The following is a 26,402-nucleotide window of genomic DNA, read 5'->3' as shown; positions in this document are numbered from 1 at the left end:
AGTGAGTTTACAGGAAGGTTTGCTTGCAATAGTGTTAACCGTGTTTGGTTAGGATTATGACAAACAATTAAGTCTTATGACAGACTGATGCATTCACCCACGAGCTGAGTGTCTGCATCGAAGCAAACTTTTTTTTCCTCAAATATATATAATTATATATCTAAAAGTAAGCGGCCATGTGTTCTGTTTTCTGTGTGAGAATAAAAACTGCCTGCAGAACTTCAGCTTCATCTTGAGGGAGGCAAGTCGTGAGAGTACGTCGGTCTGTACACATACCAAGTGTTGCTTCCCTTGTTAAGATTTAGACTTCGTACATAGGTTTGTTTTACTCTAGTCGTGCAGTGTGCAGTCCACTGAGGTGCAGTCACGTACGAGGAAGCTATTTCCTAGATTTTTGATTTAATGCTGAAGCGTTTTCTGGCGTGCCTTGTTTCGGTATAATACACCACTGCTTTGACAATGCAGTCATCGACAAAGAGTCTGGCACTGCCAATGAGTTTACGCCCCTTTGGAACAAAGCGTCAAGGGAGTGAACTCTGATTCCCAGGCTTTTGTCAGACGATCGGCAGCTTCTTGATCAAGGCGGATACTTGCAATCATTGTTTGATGTCCTTCGCCAGCCTGTCTGCTTGATCATCATCTTCATAAAAAGGTCAGTGTTTTTATTTTCGCTTTGTAGAATTTAACTGATGAAGCAGGCGATCGCAAGGGAACGAGGTTTGCTGATTCTGTGTACTGATACCAGCACTCAAAAGTCGTCTGCATAATGCATTGCCATTCAGTGGCTGCTGAAGAGTTTGAAAATGGCTAGAGTGGAAGCAGCGGAATCAAACAGCAGTTTTGGAGGGATGTTTGTGAGGGTCAGGGTTTGGCTACTGCGCACGACGAGTGCATGTAGCGGTCTGAGTAAACTTTCAATGTGTTTCTTTACGTCCGGATGACCGCAGCGTTCTGTTTCAAAGATTCAGATTGAATTGGGGATTGCACAGGCGTTACACCTACTACTAGTAGTGAGGGTTCTGAGCTAGGTAATCAGTGTGGATAACACATTAGAGTCTGTTCAGTTAGTTCATTCTCAGCTAAACTAAGGAAATAGTAATTTGTTGTTGATGATAACTTTTGTATGCAGTTGTGTTTTAAGACAATACCATTGATTGTGAAACTAGTTAAAAGCAATATATTGCAGGGATGTTGCCACAAATTCATACCTAAAGGACAAATGTCTTGAGCTCTTGGGAATCAATAGGACATTTGACTGCTTTCAGACATTCTAATCAGACATTATAATTGTGTGCAAAACACAAAATTATCATGTGCAAACACACATATCACCGCATCAGTATATGCACCAACATTGTGTGCAGGACACACACAAAAGAGAAACAAACAAACTAAAAACAAGTCGCGTAAGGCGAAAATACAACATTTAGTCAAGCTGTCGAACTCACAGAATGAAACTGAACGCAATGCAATTTTTCAGCAAGACCGTATACTCGTAGCATCGTCAGTCCACCGCTCATGACAAAGGCAGTGAAATTGACAAGAAGAGCGGGGTAGTAGTTGCGCTGAGAAGGATAGCACGCTTTTCTGTACCTCTCTTCGTTTTAACTTTCTGAGCGTGTTTTTAATCCAAACATATCATATATCTATATGTTTTTGGAATCAGGAACCGACAAGGAATAAGATAAAAGTGTTTTTAAATCGATTTCGGAAATTTGATTTTGATAATAATTTTTATATGTTTAATTTTCAGACCTTGTTTTTAATCCGAATATAACATATTTATATGTTTTTGGAATCAGAAAATGATGAAGAATAAGATGAACGTAAATTTGGATCGTTTTATAAAAAAATAATTTTAATTACAATTTTCAGATTTTTAATGACCAAAGTCATTAATTAATTTTTAAGCCACCAAGCTGAAATGCAATACCAAACCCCGGCCTTCGTTGAAGATTGCTTGGCCAAAATTTCAATCAATTTGATTGAAAAATGAGGGTGTGACAGTGCTGCCTCAACTTTTACAAAAAGCCGGATATGACGTCATCAAAGACATAAAAATTTATCGAAAAAATGAAAAAACGTCCGGGGATGTCATACCCAGGAACTCTCATGTCAAATTTCATAAAGATCGGTCCAGTAGTTTACTCTCAATCGCTCTACACACACGCACACACTCACACACACACATACACCACACCCTCGTCTCGATTCCCCCCTCTACGTTAAAACATTTAGTCAAAACTTGACTAAATGTAAAAACGACCAAAAACTTCAGCGCTATCACGAAAAGAATATTATCAAATATCACGCTGTCCGAAGGAATGGAGTTCTTATCGGACCATGACCGCGCTCAGTTGAAAACGATAGGACATCTGACCGCAATGCGGCTATGTGAATCGAACATTTGAGCCTTGAAATCGGTCTATGTCCGATGCCTAACGACATCCCTGATATTGTAAACTTATTCAAATGATGATTTAGGCTTATGATGTTGAGTGCTACAATTTAAACATACTGTACTGAGATGCTTGTCAGGAAAGGAAAGTAACTGAAACTTATCTGTCAATGTTTTTTGTCCAACTTTTTTTATTTTTTATCTCTGTAATAGTTAGGCCTATGGCCTATTGATATAAATTTATATATACAGAAAGCAGCGTATTCTGGAGATAAACATTAAAAGCAGGGTAATAGGGTTTGGTAAGCTGATGATGGAAAACACGCATTATTAGTGAAAATGCTATGTCGGGGAATCAAGCCCTACTAATACTATTAAGCATAGCATACATATTTTGTTGATGCTGATTAAAAAACCCACATGTGTTAGGAATTCCTATAGATCTTTGAAGCCTTGTAATTTATTCAGCTATTGCAGAGGCTAAAAACGTGCATGAATGATACACTATTTCCCACAGAATCAACCCACCTACTGACCTAGATATACAATGTATACACAAAATAATACATTGTCATACCATTATATAGGGTACACACCCAACCCATTTAAACAGTTCAAAATACAGCCATGATCCCGGAAGCTTGCACTGGAATTTTAACACCCTTTCACTGCGTGTAGCTGACATCCTGGGTAACTTGCTTCAACGGACAACAAACCTTTCAATAAACAACAAAAGAAGAGAAGAAAAACAACAAACAAACAATGTGTGTGCGTTGGTGTATTTATTTATACACCAAGGGCATACTGTAAATTGTCAATTCAGGTAAATACAGGTAGTGCTTTATAATATATATATATATGCAAATATTTCCTGGCAGTGTTTGTGAACAGGGTGAGGTGTTTACATAAACAGACAAGCAGATAAGATGACAGTCATCTTGTAAATTGTCTGGCATTTTTCACTTGCTAATGCTCTTGTTAAAAAAGAAAAAATTTGATCGAATGATAATGTAAGAAGTAGCAAAAAGAATATTGGTCAGGGTAACTTGACAGACCCTTTTTTTATGCTGTTGACCCTATGAGTATTTTGTTTGTTTGTTCGTGGGCTGAAACTCCCACGGCTTTTACGTGTATGACCGTTTTTACCCCGCCATTTAGGCAGCCATACGCCGCTTTCGGAGGAAGCATGCTGGGTATTTTCGTGTTTCTATAACCCACCGAACTCTGACATGGATTACAGGATCTTTTTCATGCGCACTTGGTCTTGTGCTTGCATGTACACACGGGGGTGTTCGGACACCGAGGAGAGTCTGCACACAAAGTTGACTCAGAAATAAATCTCTCGCCGAACGTGGGGACGAACTCACGCTGACAGCAGCCAACTGGATACAAATCCAGCGCGCTACCGACTGAGCTACATCCCCGCCCCACCCTATGAGTATGAAAATGTGTTGGATTAATGGAGATGATGGTTAAGGAACTAAGGTTTCATAAGTCTGCACATGTTTGTACTGGTTATGCTGGTGTGGATGCTGTTGTCGTGTGTGTTGGTGCAAGCAATATTTCGGTCAGCTGATTCACGATTGTGGTTGGCAGAATATTGTATTGCTATGGTTCATTATTAGATCATGTTATATGGTTCATTCATTGGAAAAAAGACCTCAAGGCTATACAGCCATTAAAGGGTCACATGTACCAACCACAGTGTGAATGAGAATGTATAGTACATTGTACATATGTGATCACTCTGTAATTATAGCTGCATTGCCTGGACATACATTGGTGCATTAGCAATTAGAAAAATTGTGGGACAGCTTGCATGGTAATGTTGAATGTACTGCTAGAGGACTGACTTCCGTTGATGAGGACAGAGATGATGATGACATGATTGTATCCCTGATGATGACATGATAGTAAATTGTGGGGATGTCATGACCTGCGGGTTAGGTTAAACTGGTGAAAGGAGACACTTAATAGTCTTACCACAGAACAGTGGACCCCCACCCCCTTTTGAAGACATTCAGAAATCTGAGAAAATCTTAAAATGGAGTTAGTCTTAAGAACGGGGTTAAATTTACAGAGGTTATGAATAGAACATCTGAGAAAACAGGTTCTTAAAAGGGAGGAAGTCTTAAATAGGGGGGGGGGGGGGGGGGGGGGGGGGGGGGGGGGGGGGGGGGTCTATCCCAAACTGACTTGTGCAAACATAGGTCAGAACATTAACAGAGAACTGTGATCAGGTGCTAACATATTTTGATACCCCCCCCCCCCCCACACACACACACACACACACAGACTGAGACCTGTTTTCAACACCTCTTGTTGCAACAGTAATTTCTGTCATGATGCCATCATTTTTGTGTGCTAGCTGTTTCGGTGTAATTATGCCTTCTACTCTTTCTGTTGCAATTGCTAATCATGTTGGCCAGACAAATCAGATAAGTGTTGGGTTTCTAACATTATTTCTTGTCATGCCTGGGTGTTACTGGTGCAAGAGAGCAGGTCATTCTGACCTCGCCCGTGTAGAACGCTGGAAAAGTGACGCTTCTGCCAATCTCTGCAAACCTATTTTTGTCATGTCTTGTTCTTTGTTGTTGAACTGCAATGCAGCTTGTTACATGCACCTGTGGTATTTCACAACTACACGTTTTATTTTAAAGACAAACACCGTTTTCTTGTTATTGTACCAAACAGTTGTGTCTGACGCTCCACAAACATAGCTCCCCCTCTGAACAGTGTGTGTGTGTGGGGGGGGGGGGGGGGGTATTTTCATTTTACATCAGGCTTGAACTTCACCGAGTCAGAGGATTTAGTAAAGCTTTGAAGATACTTGTTTCGAAAATCTGTAGTATAACAGTGAAGAGCCGTGCAAAAGACACGCATTGAAAACTCTTTGTATTGGAGGGTGTCACTGTCAGTGTTTTTTTGTCCTTTTGTCGGACCAGGAGCCTATTCTCCTTTCCCCTCCCTGTCTCTTTAATGTTTTGTTCGTGTGTTTGATAGCTATTTCTGTTTCTAGACACCAACGAAACCTTCCTTCATGAAGCACGTTTATCTCATTCCGACTCAGACCCCCCCCCCCCCCCCCCCCCCCCTTAGTCTCGCTGTTTCTTTTCCGCCTTTCCTCTATGTCAGCTGTTTTCTTCATGCATTCCATTCTTTTTCTTTTCTGGTTTACATCCTCACCAGAACGGGTTCCTGTCTGCGGTAACGGATCGTTCAATGGCGTTCCCTCTTGCTTGAATCGGGGTTTGAGAGAACATTTTTGCATAATTATCATGTTCTCTCGGCCCCACGAACGTTTTCCGGGTTTGATGTACTGGTGCTACAGAGTATTGATTTACGAGTTGGTTCTCTTCACTCAGTGCTAAGAATTATCGTACAGTGTGCGTGCATTATGTCATCGCAAGAAAGGCTCTTTACAAAGTTCAGATCGACTCTCTCTCAGTCACCTCCCTTGTTGAATTTCTTACTCATGTTTTCCCTTTCATATCACAGATGTTCATTAACACCTTTCAACCATAGGTTTTACAATGGGGAAAAATATGGAATTCGTGTCTTCCTTCTGCCGAAAACCGCTGAGCGTATTCGATCGTTTTACCATGAGATCTTTTTAAACAGCGAATTTATATTACTGGTTTCACAATTCGGACGTCGGTTTTTGTAACCTGGCATACACAGCAGTGTACCTACTTCGGTATGACCTTTCACTCAAGGCGCCCCCTCCCCCACCCCCCTCCACCTCTCTCTCTCGCTCTCTCTCTGTAAATCGTTTTACGTTTTGCGACTGAATCCGGCTGTGTGAAAAACGAAGTGCCAATGCACCCGTATGACAGACACACGCCCGGACGGACTCTAACACGGGAACGGCATTTACATGAACAACTCTGCTGCATTGCCAATTTTGGCTAACCGGTGTGACGATTTCATCTTTCGCCGTGGTCATATTTCGATTCTCGGCCTCGTTGATCTAGTATAAACTCCACACTGAACAAAACAAAAAAACTTTGATAGTACTGATGAGCGACTATGTGTACCTTACATTCATGGGGCCAAATTTGTCCAACCAATTTGTTGGTATTTAACTTAGACATTTGATTCATCCTAAAATGTTTCCCTTCTTATTCAAGGGACGTAACCACTCGGTACACGTTTTCGAAGAAATCGATTTTGGGGGTGAAATCTATTAAATTTCACCACCAATTTTCTTTACATGCAAGAAACTGACATGCTTTTCGTCCATAAATAATTTCACTTCTTAATCTTACCAGGAAACAACATTTCAGTCTTGAGTATAGACGGGGAAATATGAACACGGGCGAAAGATGAAATCGTCACACCGGCACCGTCCCTCTAAAAGCAGAAGAAAGTACAATAACTTGATTCCAGCGGAAGAACCGTTGCCATTACGTGACATGACTGTGTTATTGCTGCTGTTGTCTATCTGACAGACAGACAGACAGGCCTCATCACCCCTCTTCTTGCCCTCTTTGCATTCCTTCTTCTTACAATCAACACGACCTCAAGGCTTGTACACTGTAAACGGATGCAGGAAGACGACAGTCACCACTAAGCCTAACTAGGTTACCGTGTCATGCAGTCATTTTTACATTTAAATACGTGGGTATCCAAAACCACGTCCAAACCCTTATCTCACGGGCAATACATACCTGCTAATACTTCAAGGAACAATGATTAAAACAAAAACTGATAGAAAAAGAATGTAGGGCGGGGTAGTGTTTGACCTATATTGCAGTTTGTTAGTTCGACCTAGGGACGTGAGGTCTTCAAAAACAGTGTGTGTGTGCGTTTCGATACGGAACTCTAACTCGTCCAGTAGAACATTCAACGTTCAGTACCATTCTGAAACGTTTCGTGCTCGCCGGAGTCTTTACTGAAGTAAGTACAACGTTTACGTTTCTAATCTTCCTCTGTGTTCGTCACCACTTGTATAGCCCTATGTTTGTGATGCGTTTGTCTAACAGACTGCTTAACCCTGAAACAGAGATAATGCTGTTGGAGGCATCTTACGAGAAATGGAGAGGCAGGAAAAAGGTAAGCGTAAATTGTGGGGGTTTAAGTTTCCGAGCTCTTGCCCCTGGTTTCCGCTTTACAGTCGGATGTTTTACTATCCATCCTAAACACCCAGCTGGTTTTTGTTTGTTGAAAATACTTTTTTTTTAATAGTATACGGATAAACTATCATGGGAAAAACGTTCAGTTCCTGAGGCGAGGTGATAGTAGAATTCCTCCTTGATCCAGTGTATTTCTGAAGTTGCTGCATGAAAGTGGGCCAAACGATGTAAGGAAGAAAACATCCAAGGATTTTAACCTTGAATATATGAATTCTTTGAAGGGTGGTCGAAGTTTAAACCTCAGTGATTTCCAAGGTTCAGAATTTATTTGAAGGAATGGATTGGATGAAGTGTAGATACAGATGGCTTAGAAGACTAACACCAAACATTAAGCCCTCATCTCTGCTTCAAAACACGCACACACGTACACACACACACGCACGCACGCACGCACGCACGCACACACACACACACACACACACACACACACACACACACACACACACACACTGCCTGCAGAGACAAGTTAAGTTAAAACTAAAACAGTTACTCTTCCTTTATTTCCCCCGTTGTCGTGTATTGTCAGTGAGCTGTAATTAAAGCTTAGCTCTGATTTGGAGAATCGATCTCGCAAGGTTTGTCGGGGTTTTCGTTCCCCCCAAGGATAGGCGGTTAAGTGGGTCGACACGATACAGTGGTCGCCGCTTAATAAAGCCACTTCTGGACCGACGAAAAATGGCTTTAATAAGCGGCGGATTTATTAACCGGCGGTCCAGGAATACGTCATTTTCGAAAAAAAAAAATCTTCTCTTTTGTTTACGTCACTCAGTCACTTTCTTTCGTCATTTACACTTGTTTGAATCTAAACAAAACTTCACGGAGGATGTTGAACTTTTGTTTTAATTATGTACATGTACGTGTTCTTTGATCACTTCGGTACATCAATAATTTCACTGTCACCGTCACGAATCATTACTCGGCAGAGAAGAACGATTTTATGAGTGTTTGTTTGTTGGTCGTCTTCCACATCAGTTCTCTCACTGAGTCTGCGAATGGTTCAAATTCTTCCATGCGGTAACCACGACTTTCCAGACCAGATCGAAGGCGGGTCATATTTGCCTCATCTCTGGGTTTGAAGGCGGTGGTGATACGCGTGAGCGTGGACATAAAATAATAATAGGCCTATGACTTGAGCGATTACAAGAACAAGATAATGTGAGTTTTAGTCACAAACTACGTGATTTCTCTGAGAAAACTGGCTTTAATAAGCGGCGGGTTGGGTTTATTAACCGGCTTTTTCTAATACATAAGATATAGTGATAAATCCGGACCGTCTGAAATCGGCTTTTATAAGCGGCTGGCTCTATTAACCGCGGTTTTATTAAGCGGCGTCCACTGTATTGCATTTAGCTTGATTTATGAGCTGATGCGTGGGGCGCATCGCGCACCTGTTCGTGTGAGCCGAATCGAGGAAATTGGTCTGAGGGTCGGACAGCGACGCTGTGAAGGACGAGGGTAAAGTGATTAACCATTGCTAATCACTCAGAGTGGACAGTGGACACAGAGATAACATCCTGTCTTCCTCCTTCCCCTTTTCTCACTAACCTCCTCTTACTGACCCACTGCATGATTCGAAAGATAGCGTTCGGTATTAGTATTAGGGACGTTAGCCGTTCACACCTACTCCCCGCGTTCTCCAGCTTGTGCACGTAGCTTTGATTTACTCTTTTGGGGCGCTTATCGTCCACAGTGAACGTTTGACACGGCGGAACCCCCCCCCCCCCCCCCCTTTAATCTCTACATCTTCTCATCTCGACGTCCAGCGCATCTCTCGTGTAACCTTATATTATTCTTGTCCTCTCCGTTTTCTTCGCCAGTTTGATACCCCCCCCCCCCCTTTCTTTTTAAATTTAGTGAAGTTTTGACTAAATGTTTTAGCATAGACTGCTGGGAATCGAGACGCGGTTGGTGGTGTATGTGTGTGTGTGTGTAGAGGGATTTCCCTAAAACTACTGGGCACATTTCATGAAACTTTACATGTGAATTCTTCCAGGTGATTTCCGACATTTGTTTTTTGGACAAATGTCTGTGCTTGCGTGCGGGCGTGTGTGTGTGACTAAGAGAGCTTTATAGAGAGAGGGGGAGGGAGGGAGAGAGCTTTAGAGAGAGAGAGAGAGAGAGGTTTAGAGAGAGATAGAGAGAGCTTTAATTTCCTCTTTCAAGCACAGTACACACATGCCTCAAAAGAGATACACGTGACGATAGCATCCTGAACTCAGGTAAAAATGAGTTACTTCCCTTCGGGTCTCATTCTGACAGGATGCCTTCAGCCTTGGTTTTCCTTGTCTGGCGAGGAAATCGATTTTTTACATATTTAGATCTTTTCGTAATGTGTTATGGATATACGCGATCGTCGATAATGATTTTTCATGGTGTTGTGTAATTTTTTAATTACAAAGGAATTGATATGTAAGACAGTTTCAAGCGAGCTATTTTTCGCGGCTGTATTTACTGTGCAAACAACTCTAAATATGGCAAAAGTGTCACGTGATAATCAACCGTTTGGTTTCGGCGCTCGCTGGAGCAGACGATTTTTTCTGTAACCAGTTGACAGTGATGCAACCATATATTACGGTCTCCTTCCGGCAGCAGTCCCAAAATTTCCACTTGTTTTGACCTTAGAACGATGTCTTTATCATAACTGTGAAGAACAGAACGGAGATCACTGTCGAAGTCGGCCAATCTGCAATCATTTTCGTCTCGCGAACACTGCTCGCGAACAACATATGGGAGATAACTCTGTATTCTTGTTTTGATAGATTCGCGTAGGAATTTAGCGTCCGGTCAGAGAGATAACTGGCGGATAGCCGTGGAGCGATGATTATCAGAATGGTGACGATAGGCACTTCGTTTGAACAAGGTCGTGAGCCGGCCTTCAAAGCGAAAGCTGAATCTCACCCACCACTTGTACAGATGGACCGAGGCTTTTTCCCCGTCCCTAGTTTGACCAGAGCTTATAGCCTCCCGTACTTCAACATCCGCCCCCAGATGATTTTCCGGACATTCAACCCCTAGTTTGCCCCGCAGGCTCCGCTCACCGCCATTCCCCCGCTCCCGGACTCCTTACCCACCATGCTCTGTCTCTGTTCTATTTCAGTTTCTTTCTGGTGTCATCGGTCGCCGATCTGTAAAGCCGTTATACTTTTTGAAGGCGTTGACTTTTAAATACATTAATTTAGTGTTTTTTCCCCCCATTGTTAGATAGAAACAGTTACAAAACAACACACACGTTTGTGTCTTCTCTTGCCGTGTCATTGCGACAGCTTTGGTGGTTTAAAAAAACAAACAAACGATTAAGCAAACAAGAAAACCCGGAGTGTTCATGTGTAGAATGCAAGGTTCCCCAAAGTGCGCGTCCCTGCGTCTTATTCGCACCAGAACACGTACTAGAAATTTGTGGAAGGGGTCCCGGGACGCACTAAACCAAAAAAAGAGCTGGTCCCGGGACGCACTAAATGTCTGTTATCGTGCGTACCCTAGATACTGTTTTCAGACTGTAGTCGTTAGCTTAGTCTGGCCAATGCCAATTTTGTCCTTTCAAATCTTAATGTCAACAAAATGTCGGGGGCAAGGCGCGCGCGCGCGCTGTGTGTGTGTGTGTGTGTGTGTGTGTGTGTGTGTGTGTGTGTGTGTGTGTGAATATAATGCAACAAAATACATGTATGGTATTGTTAAAATGTTCTCCTGGAATATTCCCACGAAAAAAGACACTTCGTATCACAATATGCGTGATCACAATGAAATATCAGTACACGAGGGCTTTGGGGCCCCTGGACTCTTTGGACCCTCTTAACCTCCGCTGAGGGGGTCCATAGACGCTAAATAAATTAAAAATGGTGGTCCCGGGACGCTCCAGGTGGTGCGTCCGTGGGGAGCCCTGAGAAAACGAGCAGTTTGGCAGAGCTTGCAGTTTTAGCGGCCAAAAGGTTCATCAGAGCGTAGCTGTGTACTGTGGGAAAACGCACGGACCAACCCACAAATAGAATGTTAATTCAAAAGCTTCAGTCGTTACAATGCATGGCTGTGATGAGTTTAAACATAATTATGATCACCCGACATTAACAGGAGGAAGCGTTATGTCGGTACACGGTATGGTGTATGATGAAAGAGGAAGAGCATTGAAGCGAGCTCTGTGGTTTTTACTATTCGCCTCAGTGGTTATATGGGAACTACGGAAACGTGAACATGTTGCACAAATTCTCCATGCATGTTGACAACGGTAATAGCACTGTGCATGGTCTGGTTTTACAGCGTTTGTCACACCAAGTTTGATAGCGAAAGCTTAAAGGCACAGTCCTTCCGATGTAAACAGTTCGGCTCAACATCTCAGAACTGGCCAGGCTTTTATATGGGATAAGACCACCTCTTCACTTGGTCATATATCAAAAATGAACAGCCTGGGGGCTCTCTGTGCAAAGTTGGAAATGTGTTCACTATTTAATTTCGTAAAAGCCACTATAGCCATTCTATCTCACCACAGAAAGCCGTCAAGTCGTTGTTTTTTGGTATGTGTCTAAGTGGAGGGATGGTCTTATCCCATGTAAAAGCCTGGCCAGATCTGAGGTGGTGCGGCCAACTGTCTTCACGAGAAGGAGCGTGCATTTAATGGTGCAGATATATATATATATCAATAATATGGTGCAGGCGTACACGATTTGCGAAGAACATGTTCTCCTTGATCCCGTAGAAATGTAAAAGACAGCCATGATTGCACGTGACAGACCATAACACGAATCTCGGTTTGTATTAAATATTACAATTTATAGGTTACCGAGTTATGAGGAAGAAAAGTGAAGGCAATAAATAGGCAGTACTTTTTCTGTGATCTTCATTCCGAACATGACAGGGTAAATAGCACGCGGGGCATTCCGAACATGACAGGTGAGGGTAAATAGCACGCGGGGCATCAGCTCTGATAGCGTGTTTAACTTTGGTACAGTGTCCATTTGGATTTTTATAGCAATTGTGAGATTTGTTCAAACATCTTCAGAGGTTCAGAAGTGAGGACACTTTCACAAAAGAGCATAAACAAAATTGCGAAACGCCGCAGAGACGCACAAGCCGTTCACACATACACCGATTTCGAACGCCCTCGTTATTTTTGCCTCGGGGACCCAACAAGAAAAGATTACTTTTTCGAGGTGTTTCTTTTAGCCACACTGTCTGTCAAGTGGGAAAGTGTTATTCGCACGAATTCCCAGTTGGACATGTCGAGACATCGCCCAAACTAATCGCTCAGAACAATGCTACCTTCACTACTGTAGTGCTGCAGCAGCCCAAGAATACAAGAGTGCTTTTGCCATGTGGATTGAGCATTCTTTTGTTTCCCAGGTATGTGCTTTTCACTGGTTCTTGGATGTCTTGGGGGTAAAACAAAAGAAAATGGTATCTTCAAGAACATCAGAGAGAACACATCGAAGCAGTTATCAATGTTGCTGCTGTTTTGACAAACTGTATGATTATTAAAGAATGTCATGTCATGATTCGGCGCGTTCATAATAAACCCATAATAACACGATTACAAGTGGAAGAAGGATATATACATGCACAGTTTGATGAAGATAACATGGCGGTCCTTTTTTCGAAGAGGACGCCAAGCCAAAAGAACATAATGCCAATGTCTTTTTCGGCATCCGTTCTGTACATGCGTGAAATCTAACATGGTGTTTCGTTTACAACCGTACGTAATTGCCATAAACATAGGTGCTGCCAGCTTGTGTTTGTGTTCATAGAAAAAGGATAAAAGTAAAGGTAGTCTAACCTTACAGTACCCCTCTTGCATCATCGCCATCAGTATACATTTTCAGGGCCTCACATCCATGAGAGGTAGCATAGGACAAATGTCCTGGCCAATGTAAAAGTGATAGGACATTTGTCCTGAACAAAAACAAATCAATAGGACATTTTTTTCCCGAAACAAAACGTAAATATAATTAAACTTGACTAGTTTCTTGGCACGAGGGTAAAAGAACAAAAATACTTTTCTTGGCAAAAAGGTCACAGAAAATATAAAATAAATTACATCGAGTCAGTGCAGTGTTTCTGTCTCTGAACTTCAACTACTATGCTGGTTCCTTTCTTTTGCTGAAGAGCATTCGCTTCCTCGTGGATGTCCACTTTTCAACAACCTTCACCACCCACTGTGACTTGTGAATGTCATCCTTTGGCCCCATCAAGCTTGAGACGAAGTTACGCGTGGGGGTGAGGGAGGGGGTAGTGTCTTTCTTCGGGTCCGATGTTTGACTATCGCGATCGACATTCTCACCTGGGCAATCGGGCTCTAACTACTCTGGGGCTGGAGGAAGCTCAGTTTCCGTGCTACTGACAGATGATGAGGGAAGGGACTTGAAGTGTAATTTCTTCTGTCCCTTTTCTGGGATCAGTTTTCGTTTAGGCGGCATGTTTGTTATTTTCGAGGAAAGCGCGAAGGGAGGCAACTCTCAACTGGCTTCGAGCATTCCGAGTTGCGAGCCTTGGAAACTCTTTGGTACTAGAGGCACAAAGTGTCTAATTTCGTCTGCTACACATCGCTTCGCAATACATCGATAAATTAGCATTCAAACTACTGTAAATTGAGAAGTACTGACGATGTCCGGATCAAATGATAGAATAATCGGACATTGACCACTTTGTGACAAAAACAATAGGACATTTGTCCTCCTGCATGAAAAATGTATAGGACATTTGAAAAAAATATCCTCATATGTCCGATGTCCGACGTGGATGTGAGGCCCTGCATTTTGCTGTTGTTACTGAACCAAGTATTCTATTTTGATCATATAAAAAACACACATTAGACTTTCAAGTAACTTTGTAAGTCTTATTGTTCTTTTTGACTTACCGTCTCCTTCCGAAGTACTTCAGTTCCTCAGACAAGTTTATTCGTCAATGAACTCGATATTTGATATTTCACCAAGCACGAAGGTTTAACACATAATTTTCGGTAAAAAGAAGTCTTCTCGGAGTCAACTTCGGGCTCAAAGGAAGGTCTTTATATACAATCTTGCGACTTATGTTTTTTTTACTCACTATGTTCAAGCACACAAAAACCACTATACACCTTGTGAGAGAAGCTTTCGTCCAGAGCTACATTTTCCCCGTTTTCGTTCCAGAACTCAAGTTGCGAAGATGCGCGACCCACTAGGGTCTGGCCGGATCACTAACTAATCTGAGCGGTTTATCGTGTTTTGTTGTGCTGGCTTGAATGGCTTCCAGGAATCGAGGCACGGCCAGGAGAAGCTTGCTGGAGAGGGGGAAAAAAATCAATGACAATGTCCGACCAAAAATCAAATCTGATCTTTTTTCTCTTATCGTTTCTCTTTCAGATCATTTTAGGCATTGCGAGTGTGTGTGTGTGTGTGTGTGTGTGTGTGTGTGTGTGTGTGTGTGTGTGTGTGTGTGTGTGTGTGTGTGTTTGTGTGAGAGTGAGTGAGTGAGTGAGTGAGTGAGTGAGTGAGTGCGCGCGTACGTGTGTCCCCCTCCGATACGAGCCAGGACACACTAAAAGCTTTTGCAACGCCTTTCAAATTCAAGCCAATAAATTTCTTTCATCCAGGGTCAACTGTTTCTTTTTGTGATGAGGTGGGCAGTGAACCATTCTTTTCAGCAGGAAAAATCTGTTCTGTTGAGTCCTATTTCGTCGTGGGGGATTTGTTTTGTTTGGATTGAAGTTTCATTGAGTCAATCAATCAATCAATCAATATGAGGCTTATATCGCGCGTATTCCGTGGGTACAGTTCTAAGCGCAGGGATTTATTTTTTATTTTTTATTTTATTTTATGCCATTTATATCGCGCACATATTCAAGGCGCAGGGATTTATTTATGCCGTGTGAGATGGAATTTTTTTTACACAATATATCACGCATTCACATCGACCAGCAGATCGCAGCCATTTCGGCGCATATCCTACCTTTCACGGCCTATTATTCCAAGTCACACGGGTATTTTGGTGGACATTTTTATCTATGCCTACACAATTTTGCCAGGAAAGACCCTTTTGTCAATCGTGGGATCTTTAACGTGCACACCCCAATGTAGTGTACACAAATTTATTGAGTACTAGATGATTACCCGCTTCGCCGGGTACTGGCTTCGCCGGGAAGAAGTAGAGCCGAATACCAGGCTGCGCCTGGGACCCGGCTTTGCCGGGTGTACGCCGGCTTCGCCGGCGCACGAAGGAAGGGAGATCTAAAAATAGTAACGTGCAGTGACCTTCTTAAAAATAGTAACGTAGTAACGGGAATATGAATTGACGCCACACGAAGGAAGGGAGATCTAAAAATAGTAACGTGCAGTGACCTTCTAAAAATAGTAACGTAGTAACGGGAATATGGATTGACGCCACACGAAGGAAGGGAGATAAACGCGCAAAACAAAACATTGGAGAAGATAAGGAAGAGTTACTGGGAATGGATATAGTGGATCTACAGAAAAACCAAAATCGGTTCAGCGCTGCGCGCTGAGAGCACTTGTTGAAATATCTCATCGATGAGGTTGTGTCCGGGGTGTAGCTGAATACGGTCTCCAAATTTGAAAAAGATCGACCGAGAACTTTGGCCGTGCATCGCGAACAGACACACAGACACACAGACAGACACAAGTCGTATATATAGAAGCCTCTCAAGTACATATGAATATGATATGTAGGTGGACAATATTTAAACGGATTGAATTCATGGAGAAAATGGTCATAGAGGAAAGAGATGCGGTGGGGTTGGGTTTTAGTTTTTCTCCTCATATTTTTCATTCGTGAGAGGCTTATGGAACACACTTGCAATTGCATGTAATAGCATTAAATGACACAGTTCGTTTGAATGGCTATTTAGCTCGCGTAAACTACTCACCGGTTTTTGTGGTTTATCTAACCCCTGAACCGGTGTGATCCACTTTTTTTTCTCTCACAATTTAGTCGTCAGTTTGTGATTTCAATGCGACTCGCTATATCTACAATAGCACGTTATTGTGTACCTCTGAATCTAAAACGCAACAAACGGCTCCGAGTCACACGAACTTATCGGCGGCGGTGGCTTCAAATAAGCAAACGCTATGCAGAAAATTCGTCTGCTTGGGAAACACGACCTTGCGTGACCGGCTAATTGTTCTGATCGTGTCTTGATGAAAAAAGAAATCTGTTATGATTTAAGAATGTTTGTGTAACAAGCTGTCAATTTATTATTTAGATTTTAAAAGTTAGGTCTAGCGCCAAAACGAGGCGTCCGATTTGTCTTATGCATGTAAATCCGGCTGGTCTCGCAAAAATAAATTCTGAAACAGTGAAAGTCCACAAAATTGGGCACTGGCCTTTGGCTAGTACTTCTCATAATTTACTAGCCAGAGAGCAATTTTTTTTATTTTTACTCGCCAAACCAACCATTTGTTTCAGCAACTTTACTCGCATTTGGCGAGTAGATTTACATTTCTACTCGCCATTTACATGTTTCTACTCGCCATGGCGAGTAAAATACTCGCCACTTTCAGGCCTGCTTTAATGCAACCTCCATAGCTACTTTTCACGCTACGTGTTATTATGGGCGTTTTTATGTTGACGTTCCCAGGATATAATCGGTTGTGATCGATAATGCAATGCCTAGGGTTTTATGATTCACGTTGTGAAGAGATGACCTTTTGTTTTTATAAATCATTGACACCGAGAGCACCTCCTGTTCTTTTTTGGGAGTTTGGTTCAATCACACAGAATAACCCTGGCGTTTATAGCTTTTGCGAACTCAATACCGTCATAATTCACGCAGTTAGAAACACTTTGAAATTAGAATTAGAAGTATGAAAGGATTTCACATAGAACACTGTAGTCATCCAAATGGAAATGGCCTCCACTGCAGATTCATTAAACAAATCCTTTATGGAATTCGCTTGTTAATATATTTGACAAAAGAGAACTGGTATATAGTTCTGGTATTCTGTGCTGAATCATACCGGTAATTCACTGGGGACTGTAAAACGCTTTATGGTTCGATCGACACGACTGGTCCCAGCAAACCTTACGGAGAGGACTATGAAACTACAGACAGACGACCGTTTGGGCTGTTGCCAAGCAACAGTTTGTATTAAACCAACATTTTTTTACTCTCTTTTTTTACATTTAGTCAAGTTTTGACTAAATGTTTTAACGAAGAGGGGGGAATCGAGACGAGGGTGTGGTGTATGTGTGTGTGTGTGTCTGTCTGTGCGTGTGTGTGTGTAGAGCGATTCAGACTAAACTACTGGGCCGATCTTTATGAAATTTGACATGAGAGTTCCTGGGTATGATATCCTCAGACTTTTTTTCATTTTTTTGATAAATGTCTTTGATGACGTCATATCCGGCTTTTCGTGAAAGTTGAGGCGGCACTGTCACGCCCTCATTTTTCAACCAAATTGGTTGAAATTTTGGTCAAGTAATCTTGGACGAAGCCCGGACTTCGGTATTGCATTTCAGCTTGGTGGCTTAAAAATTAATTAATGACTTTGGTCATTAAAAATCTAAAAATTGTAAAAAAAATTTTTTTTATAAAACGATCCAAATTTACGTTCATCTTATTCTCCATCATTTGCTGATTCCAAAAACATATAAATATGTTATATTTGGATTAACAACAAGCTCTAAAAATTAAATATATAAAAATTATTATCAAATTTTTTTTTTCGAAATCAATTTAAAAACACTTTCATCTTATTCCTTGTCGGTTCCTGATTCCAAAAACATATAGATATGATATGTTTGGATTAAAAACACGCTCAGAAAGTTAAAACGAAGAGAGGTACAGAAAAGCGTGCTATCCTTCTCAGCGCAACGAATACCCCGCTCTTCTTGTCAATTCCACTGGCACTGCCTTTGCCACGGGCGGTGGAGTGACGATGCTACGAGTATACGGTCTTGCTGCGTTGCGTTGCGTTCAGTTTCATTCTGTGAGTTCGACAGCTACTTGACTAAATGTTGTATTTTCGCCTTACGCGACTTGTTTCTGTCTGGTCTAAACTGGGTGTTTTTCTCTTGGAAGAGGGAGCCGGCGATGAAGCATTTGTTTAATTTGTCTCGTCGGAGTTTCCACAACATTAGGCTCCTTTTCTTTCTCCATGCAGGGCCGGACCAAATGAGTTGTAAGGGGGGGGTTCCTCCTTTTTTGGGGGGGCAAATCAGCGAAGTGGCGAAGCCACAAGCGCGCGCCTGCAAAGCAGGCGCGCGAACTAGGGGGGTCCGGGGGCATGCTCCCCCGGAAAATTTTTGAAAAACGGTTAAAATCTGTGCAATCTGGTGCATTCTGGGCCTTGTTTTGAGGGTTAAGAGCAGCATTGTTTTGGTGCTAAAACTAGTAAAAGTGAAAGCAAGGTACATGCTTTTTCAAGGGGTGGGGTTCCGGAACCCCTGGAACCCCCCCCTGGGTCCGGCCCTGGTCCATGTATTGGTGTACCCCTTTCTTCGTGGGCTCTTCTTACCCCTGTCTCTATTCGTCTCTGTGTCTTTATGTCTTTCCTTTAGTCTTTGCGATATCTTTTTCTACAGTTAAGGACAAAGAAACGAACAGTGTCTTTCCGCTGTGATGTGCACGCGCGAACGGACGCACACAGACACACTCATAGTCATACACACGCAGACGCGCGCGCACACACACACACACACACACACACTCACTAATACACTCAGGCACGTGACTCACAATCACAGATACACTCAGGCACGTGACTCTCAAGCAATCCACTTTGGGGAGGGCGCGCTCATGCGTCTCGGCTGAATTTAAATCGACTTTAATCATGCGAATGTCCCGGCGTATGCCTCTCTACCCCCAGCCCACCTCCCCCCATTCTCCCTTCCGAAGTTTCTACGGTGTTGGGTCCCGCGATTGGCTTTCGGGTGGATTACGTACATTTGGTGAACAAACAGCAAGGGAATTGATTTGCGTGTCTTTTGGCACAGCTCAGAGGTCATCTGCTTGTTAGTTCGACAGTCAAAGCCCCATTGACGGTGAAAAGCTTTTTGTGTTTTTATCCACCATCTCCCTTTGCTCCCTGTTTTGAACTCCGGCGCCCCCGGTGAGTGTCGTCAATTGATTTGTGTGGTCTTAAGTCCACAGAAACCGAGAGATCAATTTACATGAGCAAAAATGTTGGAGAGGTTGGTGGGAGTTGGTACGGTATAGGGGTCGTTGGTGTGGTACTATATATAGGCCTTACATTTTTGTAGGTTTTGGCACCATGCGTGTTTTTGCATTTGGTATTAAAAACAAAATGGAGATTTAACCGCTAGCTTCGTGCTCGATTGGAAACGGAGAGATTCGGAAGGTCGGCTGAAAATACACCCAAGATTTTTATTTTATTTTTATTTAAATTTTTATTTTATTAATTAATTAATGAATTAATTGTGGTTTGTTTAGTTTTTTTTTGAGAGAGAGAGAGATTGTTCATTTAACCAGTGAATTTGCTTTTACTAAGTTTTGGAGGTATGGGCTGCCATCAAATCGAAACAGTAGCAAAATCACATGAAGTCGATTTTTGTTGGGGGGAGAGAGAGAGAGAGAGAGAGAGAGAGAGAGAGAGAGAGAGAGAGAGAGAGAGAGAGAGACAGAGACAGAGACAGAGACAGAGACAGAGAGACAGAGACAGACAGAGACAGAGACAGAGAGAGAGATGCAAACAGCGGGGTTCAAATTGCTAGGGCGGCCATTTCGCTGTTCATTGTTGTACAGTTGCACACACTTACAACGTGCAAACAGCGTCTTACGGCATCTTTGTTTAGTAGAGACTCTACGGAGTGTCAAACAAGTGACGTCTTGATGAAGGTCGAGCCTTAACTGTGCGATCGTACCTACTCGCAAAATACTCCACGCGACCTTCAAAACAAATTTACTCTTCCGGCCCGTTGGCCAACATTGATGCCAGTAGGAAGTTGTTTTGGTGCTGCCTCTGAGCTGAGAATTGGTGCAGGAAGTTTTGTTTTTTATTTAAATTATATACCCTCCACCACCACCTCCTCACCCAACTCCCTTCACTGGTTGCTTCAATGACCCCCCCCCCCCCTCTCTCTCTCTCTCTATATATATATATGTATCTCGCGCTCGCTGATATTTTCAATGAGAATGACAGAAACTGAGGATCTTTATGTCTGAAGGTGTATTTGCATATATTTGTTAAAGTTTCTATTCGTCTCCTTTCTTTATTTTATCCCCTCTTTTATCGTTCTTCCATTTGTCTTCTTTTGAACCTTTCTTTTCTTTTGCTTTTTTCTAATCCTTCTTCATACGAACGTTTTTGTCCCGTTTCTTTTAAGACAAACTTGCACAGTATTGGATCTGTGGAAGAAGAGAACAAAACGCCAATATTTGATCAGTAAGGGATTCGAACCTGCAACTAGCACGCCCTGGATCGTGGAACGCCTAGTTGTGTCCACCGCATGCGCTACACACGATTATGTCTTCCGCACGCGGAAGCAGAGTTGATATATCGCAAAAGAATTGCCATGTGAAGGTATTTTATGGCAGATCACATTATTTATTATAGATATTCCGAAGCAGAATTGCCTAGGCTGTAAGTACAATATTTCACTTAGGTCTTGTTGTGTACTCGTGAACAATGGCGTTCGATTTTCTGCCGAAGTCGGTGAAAATTACGCAGAGATGTCTCAATTTCTTACAAATTAACCCAGAACTAGCATTTGAATCACTATTCTAATACTCACAGTTCAATCTTCGATACCTTGCAGACTTGTATGCGCGTTTTGGGGCACCTGCATCGCAGATAAGCTGCTCTAATCTAGCGTTATTTTGTGGTACTCGATTCTCAGTGGGTAAGGTCCCCCGCAGACACCAGATAAGGTCCCCCGCATTTTTTTGACCAAGCTGCGGGGGATCTTACCCCGTCATATTTCACTGTTGATCTTTGTACCTATCGTGAGTCTAAACTAAGCTAAGCTGAAACTTAAAAATGGAAAGCAGTATCCACAAGTAGTTAGACTTTGACAAGCAAGAAGATTTAAGCCCTTCTGTTGACCGTGCTTTGTGTTATGTTATCATTTTTAACGTGCGGGACAGTATTTCTGACCTGCCTTGGTGAAATTTCTTCTCTTATGTACTACACGAGAGTATAAATGGTAAGAAAACTGGCTGATCCAATGCAAAAACAAGTACCGGTCAGTATGATATAAACTTCAATACAAGAAAGTCTGGTTACATACTATTTTAGGGCATTCATTTGGAGACACCTACCATGTGGTTGGTCTTGCGGGGGACATAATCGTGTGTAGCGCCTGCGGTTGACACAACTAGGCGTTCCACGATCCAGGGCGTGACTAGTGGCTATCCGTTGTGTGTAAGCCTACAGAGCGGCATGACGGTTACACAAAGAAGACACACACAATCCTTCCACGCCTCCGTTTGTCGCTGTCTATGTCGCTCACAAGGAAAGAGTGTCAGTATGACACTCTGTTTTAAGGCTCTGCAAGTCTTTTCCACAAGAAAGCCCGAGTGGAAAAGAAAGGACAATCGATTGATTTTTGTTATCTTCTCTCCCGAGTAAGAGAGGAGTTTTTTTTGTCTTGACAATCACAGCTGCGTGGCATTATTTTGTCTTGCTTCAAACATTGCTTTTTGTTTAGTTGTGTTAGAGGGTTTTCTTGAAATACCCTTCAAATGTGAAGAAAAAACCCACGTTTTTAGTACAAACCTTCTTTCAATCATCATCTTGTCGTTATAGTATTGAAAATCATCAACAAATTACCGAGACTGCAGCGTCGCGCACAATGCTTCTCGGTCAGAAATATTGTATTATTCTTATTCAGACAAACAAGCATTTTATTTCAAAAGTAACACAATTCTTTTTTTTAAATAAACATAAAAAGTACTCAATATATAATGTATTGCCGAGGATAAAATGGCGTTGTTTTTTTATCGTACGACTGACGGTTGAGTTGTTAGTTCAGACACAGATCAACAGCTGTGTCTTTTATGATAAAGTAAAGCGCGAGCAATTACCTAACGGCAGATGTCTCATCTGGTAGGCTATATTCAAGTGGTATCGACTGACGTTCGCCAGTCTGCTTATAAAGGCTTTATGTTGCTTTTTACATTCAGTCAAGTATTGAGGTCTAACGAATGACGTCTCACAACGTGCGTGGTCGTCCTTGGCGGTCAAGAAAGCCGCCGCGATCATTGCGCAGACGACACTTGTAGACCGCCAATATTTTTTGTGCGCATCACGTGCTCCACATAAATCGGCCGGAAACGAAGCAATTGGGAAACCTGGATTGACGAGAGCGGAGAACTAGGTTTGTCTCCCTAGGTGTGTGTGTGTGTGTTTGCAAAACATATCTAAAACACCATTGGACGGATTTTTTTTTATGAAAATTGGTTTACAGTTGTTTGTGAGTATTTTCTTGTGTTTCTCCGATTTTTGATAGCATTTGATGACGTCATATTTTCCCGTTTGCAAAAGTGTAGGCCGCACTGTCATGGATACACTTTTTGACTCACTGCGAAGCAAAAGTGAGTCTATGTACTCACCCGAGTCGTCCGTCCGTCCGTCCGTCCGGACGTCCGTCCGTCCGGACGTCCGTCCGGAAAACTTTAACGTTGGATATTTCTTGGACACTATTCAGTCTATCAGTACCAAATTTGGCAAGATGGTGTATGATGACAAGGCCCCAAAAAACATACATAGCATCTTGACCTTGCTTCAAGGTCAAGGTCGCAGGGGCCATAAATGTTGTCTAAAAAACAGCTATTTTTCCCATTTTCTCTGAAGTTTTTGAGATTGAATACATCACCTATATATGATATATAGGGCAAAGTAAGCCCCATCTTTTGATACCAGTTTGGTTTACCTTGCTTCAAGGTCAAGGTCACAGGAGCTCTTCAAAGTTGGATTGTATACATATTTTGAAGTGACCTTGACCCTGAACTATGGAAGATAACTGTTTCAAACTTAAAAATTATGTGGGGCACATGTTATGCTTTCATCATGAGACACATTTGGTCACATATGATCAAGGTCAAGGTCACTTTGACCCTTATGAAATGTGACCAAAATAAGGTAGTGAACCACTAAAAGTGACCATATCTCATGGCAGAAAGAGCCAATAAGCACCATTGTACTTCCTATGTCTTGAATTAACAGCTTTGTGTTGCATGACCTTGGATGACCTTGACCTTGGGTCAAGGTCACATGTATTTTGGTAGGAAAAATGTGTAAAGCAGTTCTTAGTGTATGATGTCATTGCTAGGTTTAGTTATTTGACCTTGACCCTGAAGGTCAAGGTCATGTAAAGGTCAAGGTCAAGCATGTGAGTCGTATGGGCTTTGCCCTTCTTGTTTCATAAATTTTCTTGAAATTTGTGTGTTTGTTGTGAATGGTTGATCACGCTTTAGCGTTCTCGTTCCTTTTGCCCTCGAAAACGCTCGATATTAAATATATATATAAGAACCCGTCATTTGCCTCTCTCTTCTCAAAGAAAAAACGGGCATTTTCGAACACTTGGCTTTTGATCGCCAGAACAAAAAAACAAAATGACAAAGTTCGCTGATGCAGGCATAAAACAGGTTTAAAAAAAAGACGTCCCTTTATGACGTCATCGTATCTTCTTGATTGGTGTCGTGCACGTGTTCTCAAACGACCAGAGCACAACGTGCATACTAGATCGATATCTCGATATCGTATTTTTAATAGATGTATTCGACCGTTGCGAAGGTGAAACAGGTAGGTACGTATATAGCTACTCACTATGTGAATGGGCAGCAGTGGCCAGATAAAAGGATGGTGTGTGTGTGTGTGTGTGTGTGTATGTGTGTGTGTGTGTGTGTGGTTACGTACGTGTGTGTGTGTGTGTGTGTGTGTGTGTGTGTTTGTGTATGTGTGTGTGGGTGTGTCACTAGTGTATGTGTTCGGGGGGCAGCTAATTTAAAAAAAAGGAGAAAGGCGAGGGGGTCACTGTTTTGAAGTACGACAGAAACAGCGTAATTGCAAACTGTGCATGCACAGATTTGACCCGAGTACCGCTGGCAACTGTTGTCAAAGAGCGTAACCTTTTTTTCACGTTATCTGCTCTAAGATTAAAGCCTACCAAGCGACATATGTTTGAACTGACAGCCGTTCGTGTGTGTTCGTGAGCTACACCTTAGCCATTTTGACAGGTCAACCTAAGCTTAGCCCTACAAATCGATCAAGGTGTAGCAGTTGTGAAGGGCTTATGGAATAGATGTGGGTTTTTTTTCTCTCTTACATACAGTAATTCAGACTTTCACTAGTCATTTATTCCATTCACTATCTGACGCAGACTTTGAAGCGAACAAAACAATCAATGAAAACCCCTGACTGAAATCATCGAAAGTACTGAATTTCAAGCTCATGATCACCACTTTCCAGCGTCAGTTTTTTCCATCCCTTAAAATATAAATGCCGTTTTAGTCGCGGATGTTGTTTTGATCTTTCATGTTTACCTCCATCAATAAAAGATTATGATGTTTTGTGTTTGCCCTGCTGTCATATCATGTGTCACCTTTAACAAATATTCACTTTTGAATCACGTGTTCCCTCTGTTGCATGATGACAAAACCGAGATCTCTGGGGGGTTATAAAAACAACCCCCCATTTGAAACTGCAGACCAAAATTGTTTTTAAATTGCTGAATTTTACGGCACGTGCAGCGACACGCACGACTGACCATGGTGCGTTGTGGTTGTGTTCTGCTGGCAGCACTGAAAAAAGTTACGTTTCAACGAACAACGGACTACGGTTACGAGGAGTCACATTCAGCTCCAACGGATTTTTGTGGTATTTGTCTCTCTTTTTAACTGTTGAACCTATGCATTTCCCTGGCAAACTTTGTATTTCCGGAAACTTTACATCAGTCGACTTCGGGCTCAATTAAGGACGACGTTCTCAGAGTGGAATCACACAGTTTCGGCGTAGTCGCAGTTTGTTCTTCGTACGAGACGTACCATACACCGCATAGCCTGCCATAGCATCGCATTGCACACGAGGTCCTCTTTCGTATAGTCATTAAAATGTTATAGGCAGCTCAGTACCACGTCATAAGAGGATGTACAAAATGTATAGAATTGACTCCACGAGTAGGCCTAGCCCTTCTGACACGTAGTTGTCAGAGATCAGTATTTCAAAACCACTAATTTCGTGCGCCGCGAGTCACTTCGAGGGGAAATTACCGAGCTCGTTGGCCGTTCGCGAGCAAGCGTGTAGTGCAGTTTCTGTTCTGCGTTCAGCCGCTTCGAGTGGGAGATCCAGGCAAACATGCAACATGTGTGAAGATTGAGATCGAGAGAGGCGCAGGGAAACAGGAAGGAGAAAAGCTTTGACGTGAAAGTGCAGATCCTTGTCAAAACAGATAAGAGTGTAAACTGAGAGCAAGAGACTACTGCCAGCAAATTTGTGCGGTGTTGAAAAGTAAGCTTTGTTTTGAGGTGTTCAGGCGTGGTCGTGGAGACTATGAGACAAAGATATTCTAGGCAACGCTAGAATATTTTTGATTGAGGTAAGTTCACCGGGTCGTCATTTTTGGCTCACGTAAGTGTAGCCTATGCGATGCTAACTTTTGTCTGTCTGTGCGTGCGTGCGTGCGTGCGTGCGTGTGTGTGTGTGTGATAGAAACTTTAACATTTCCGAGTCTATGGATAAAGCTCGCATAAGAAGATTACGTCTCGGTCAAAAGTGTTTGACGTGTGTGATAGAAACTTTAACATTTGAAGACGTCACATTATGACGTAAGAGGATTAGACGTCACGCGAAGGAATTACTGAAAGTCTCGGTCATTGTTATTGTGAGCGGGCCGAGACTAGTTGGCAGATCCAGTGTCTCGCTTTCTTGCACAGTTTCACCTATGCTTACTGTGTGTGAGTGTGTGTGTGTGTGTGTATGTGTGACGGAGTG

The 26,402-nt window shown here is 42.4% G+C and overlaps 1 protein-coding gene across 2 annotated transcripts in view; it reads left to right on the top strand.

Moving 5' to 3' along the window:
- Nucleotides 1–366: 366 nt before the first annotated feature.
- LOC138953094 (alpha-(1,6)-fucosyltransferase-like) overlaps nucleotides 367–26,402 on the top strand; it is a 68,215-nt gene continuing 42,179 nt past the window's right edge. Inside the window, exon 1 of one of the 2 annotated variants that reach the window (XM_070324875.1) lies at nucleotides 367–652. The gene's annotated coding sequence lies outside the window, so the exon portion shown is untranslated. Of the gene's footprint in view, nucleotides 653–25,654; nucleotides 26,008–26,402 lie in introns of those variants that run through there. The other variant, XM_070324876.1, reaches the window with a different exon arrangement.

Source organism: Littorina saxatilis, linkage group LG17 (genome assembly GCF_037325665.1).
Source record: "Littorina saxatilis isolate snail1 linkage group LG17, US_GU_Lsax_2.0, whole genome shotgun sequence".
Classification (NCBI taxonomy): domain Eukaryota; kingdom Metazoa; phylum Mollusca; class Gastropoda; order Littorinimorpha; family Littorinidae; genus Littorina; species Littorina saxatilis.
This window is presented reverse-complemented; position numbering and strand designations above follow the sequence as displayed.